This window comes from Lactuca sativa, chromosome 4 (assembly GCF_002870075.4).
Source record: "Lactuca sativa cultivar Salinas chromosome 4, Lsat_Salinas_v11, whole genome shotgun sequence".
NCBI classification, from domain to species: domain Eukaryota; kingdom Viridiplantae; phylum Streptophyta; class Magnoliopsida; order Asterales; family Asteraceae; genus Lactuca; species Lactuca sativa.
The window spans coordinates 129,969,833-129,974,333 of NC_056626.2; the positions used below are offsets into that span (position 1 = coordinate 129,969,833).

Below are 4,501 nucleotides of genomic sequence, written 5' to 3' on the forward strand. Positions count from 1 at the left end.
TGTTGTTTGATGTGAACAAGAATGATATGTTTGATCTCAAGACATGTGGTTTGCCTCGTATGTATCGTGCTATCAATTATACTGCTAGCTTAGCTCTTCTTCATGGTTGAGGGAAAGAATCAGTCAACTTTTTGTTTAACGGTTTCAATGTTGTGTTCTTGATATATTGGTAATTGTAGATGTTTGATATGTTACATAGTAATGAAGGAATCATGAATTTTAATTCTGATGGAATGGAGTATGGATATGAATTCCAATTCTATTGGAATGGAATCATGAGTTCTAATTCTGTTGTAATTCTTAACAATTGTTACCTGTATTCTATAAGAAATAATGTATTTTTTGTTTTTATTCTTCAATTGATTGTTCAAGAATTTGTTGTTTTCCAAGAAGTTTTTAAAGTCATGATCAAGAAATAGTTTCAAGAATATTTTTATATTTATAGTTCAAAAATATTTTTATTTTTAAATATACTCATAAACATATTCTGTCAGAATCTCCGAATTAAAAGAATTATAATTCGTAAAATCGGGTTTTTAAAATTAATAAAATCTATGATCCCTTAAAATATGCAATTTTCCTTTATTAAATGTATATTAATTGACTAAAATACCCTTGTAATTAAATTAGATGATATTTTTCAATTATATTTAGTTCAATAATATGTATTAATCACTTTTTAAAATAAGTAAATTGATTGGCCCACGTTTATGCATACAATAACACAATAATTACTTTGAATAGAATAACCTAAGTCTATATATATACCCTTCTTGGTTTGGTTTGGGTTATATGAACTCTAAGTTAGTTTACGGTGTTTTCATTTTTTTGGGGTTTGATTATAGATTACTATCTTCTTACTCTAAAAGAATCAACATTGGGTATTATCATTAGGAAATTTCACTGCCTAACCTATTTTGACTTGTATTCAGATTGAAGACATAGAGACTTGAGTTAGAGACTAACGAGGATTAAGTAGGCCATAGACTATATGGTAATCTTGAACTACGTTTTGACTACCTATTGATGCTACCTCACGTAATTAAAACTTAAACATGTTTGAAACTATGGAACCATACGATTTTCCACAATCATTTATTTTTAGAAAATCAATCATGCTATACTCCTCTTCTACATTTATTCCATCCATGTCCTCATTGAGACTTAAACCTTAAACCTTATGGAGTGATGCCACTTCACCATAATGTTGAGCTAAAGACCTTTTGGTGTTTCTCACAATTAGGACATTGAACTCATTTTATTTAAAGTAAAATATTTTTAAAAAGTGTTTTAAAACTACCCTAGCAAGGTGTGTTTCACATTTGAACTAATGAGCAAATTGATAACTTGTTTGGTGGATAAGAAGAGGAAGATATATTTTGGTATGAATTTACTATCGGGTTTTCATTATTTATAAAAATTTGCAATGGTGGTAGGCGAGATAGTTGGACATTATTTAATGTGGGGTTTTGACATTAAATAAGAATATGGGTTGGATGGTAGGTTATACATTTAATAGATAACTAATAAGATATAATATAAATTACATAAAATTACTAAATAAAACTAAAGATTTTTTTTAGACTCTTTATTTTTTGTTCATCTATTTGATTTTAAGTATCACCTCAGCATCTCCCAATACAAGAGATTTTTTAGACTCATTGATCTATTAGTCTTTGTTTTTTAATTTATTTTGTTTTATCCATATTTTTCAATCTCTACTTCTTTTTTGTCCAACGAATACCTTCATGCATGAATTTTGAAAGTTTGTTTCTCAAGTTCTTCTTCTTTGTCCTTTACATTCTTCGTCATCTCTCCAGGAATCTTCCAAGGGTTCAATGTATCCTTAAAGGTTAAATGGTGATTGGTGAGATGTGAAATTTTCAACCATTGGGTGGAGAATATTATGATATATTTGCAAGTATAGACTCACCTTTATGAATCATGAGTTATATGAAAGCTTGGTATGAGATTACTGTAATTTAATGTTTGTGATATAAGTTTGTAAGATATGGTAGGTGGAAATTTTTGGTGTTTTCGTAAGTGGCCACTTTGACTACAAAATTATACACTTTGACTACGAATTCAAAACATTAAATAAGAATTTTCATTTCAACAAAGAAATGTCGTTTGTAACGAGAGTTGTCATTTTAACAGGAAATTATACACTTTGACTATGAAATTATACAATTTGACTAGAAAATTATACACTTTGACTACGAATTTCATATATTTAATAAGAATTTTAATTTCAGTGAGGATTTGTCATTTCAACATGAAATTATATTTTTTCACCAAAATTACCCATGCCACTTTAACTACGAAATTATACAATTTTATTATGAAATTACACAATTTGACTATGAATTGTGGACATTTAATAAGAATTTTCATTTCACCAGGAAATTAGACACTTTCACTAAATTGCCATATTTTTTCCTTATAAACGCGTTTGATTAAACTCCATATGCAATCATTATTTTTTTCAACTAGATTGAGTTATATCATCATATCTAAAAATGAGTTCATCAAATGGAGTGCACTAATAAATCTTTGCCAACCTACTAGTATTCTTTCATAATCTTGAAAGAACCAATCTCAAAGCCATAAAGAATATCATGAAAAATGTGATCAGACCTCTTTGACATCTGTTTTGTGGCCTTAGAATGTGTGGTAAGATGATTTTGTAATATATATATATATATATATATATATATATATATATATATATATATATTTGTATATTTGTGATTATAATTTCACTAATATGTTTACCATTTGTTTTGTCGATTAAAACAATTCTTAGGTACAAGCTACTTGTGATATTTGTAGGTAGTGTCCCTGTAAATGAGAATTACTTAGGGTGAATGTTCATAGCAGTTGATATGGAAGGGAACAATGACCACATACTCATAGTGTAAGAACCTGAAATTTAGTTAAAGTTAACTTTTAGTCAAATATTGACCTAAAGGGAAATTTGGTCGATTATGAGAAACATATGAGATTAGGAAGTAGTAACTTCATGAAAATGGTCAAGATAAGTTTAAGTCACTTAGAAGATGTTAGATGAGCAAGTTCAAGGGAAAGAACGCATGAGAAGATGCATTAATGGTCAAAAAGGAACAATTAGAATTTTATGTTTTTGGGCCAAGTTTGTGACTTAATAGATTAAGACCCATATTAAGTCAATGAGAATTGACTTACCATATGTTTAGAGTATGTTTCCACCTTCGCGTAGATATAAATATAATAGAAAATAGATAAGAAACAAAGCACATATGAAGCATAGAAGTTGGGAAAAAATGTCCCAAGGTTGGAAGGAAAACAGCCTAGGGCTGCTGTCAAGTCAATACCATGGAATAATGGGCAGAGTACCACGACGCGATGAGTGTTCTACATAAGAAAGAATAGTGACACACTTTTCTCCACGATGTTGCGTATGGGTGCTATAATGCGGTGACTAAATTAGGTTGCTAGTGTGGTTAAAGTACCATGACGTGGCAAGAGGAGTACCAGAGCGTGTCAATCATTTATGGAACCAATGACCTCGGGTCGAAAAGTCGCCCCTGCACAGATAATAGGTAGTCGTTACATGGTTATGAGACATTTGAAAGATTGTTAAGCCCTTAATTCTCATCATTTTCACACCAAACACCCCCATAGAGGAGCTCCGATGATATGGGCATCAAGGAGGAACAAGAGGCAGTTTCTATTGGGTTTTGAGCACTACAACATTCCTATGGTGCACATACAAACCTAATTGCTTTGTATCTAGGTTTTTCTCAAGTTATACATGCATAATAATTTCCCAAAGCAAACCCTAATCTACATTAGGTATTTTCGAATTCAATGAAGAAAAACAAGAGTTAGAAGAATACCTTTCTTGTTGATTCCTTGATCTTGACCTTCAAGAGCTTAGTGCCTCAATTGCCGCAGCTCTAATGGAGCCACAAACACCACTAGCAATGAGGAAGAAGGGGAAAGGTTGTGGAGCTTCATAATTTTCGGCCAAAGGGTTCTCTCAGAATGCATAGCCGAAAACTGTAACCTAGGGGTTCCTTATATAGCTGAGTTGCTAGGGTTTTCCATCTGGAAACCCTAATTTCCCTTGCTTAGGCCCTAAGCAACATATGGACCCCCATATGGAAAGCCTTGGACGAAAACTCTATGGTCTCCCCATAGATTTTCGTCCATCCCATACCAATAGGACCCACTAGCTCAAACTACAACTATTACTGATTTACATAATCAGTCCCCATTCTTTTAATCAGCCTCTTTTGATCACTAAATTAATTCCAAATTAATTTCTTATTAATACTATTTAAATAATATGATTTCTTAATTAATATACTATTCTTATAATATATATTAATAAATCATTAATTAACTTCTTGTTTAAAATGATTGAACTCGTCAAAGGTTTCCGACTTGTGATTGATTAAGTAGATATACCCATATCTGATATAATCATCGGTGAACGTAGCATAGAAGCGGTTAGCAT

At 31.1% G+C, this 4,501-nt stretch overlaps 1 pseudogene; it reads left to right on the top strand.

Moving 5' to 3' along the window:
• LOC111907051 (uncharacterized) overlaps positions 1-359 on the top strand; it is a 15,303-nt pseudogene extending 14,944 nt beyond the window's left edge.
• The last annotated feature ends 4,142 nt before the right edge of the window (positions 360-4,501 follow it).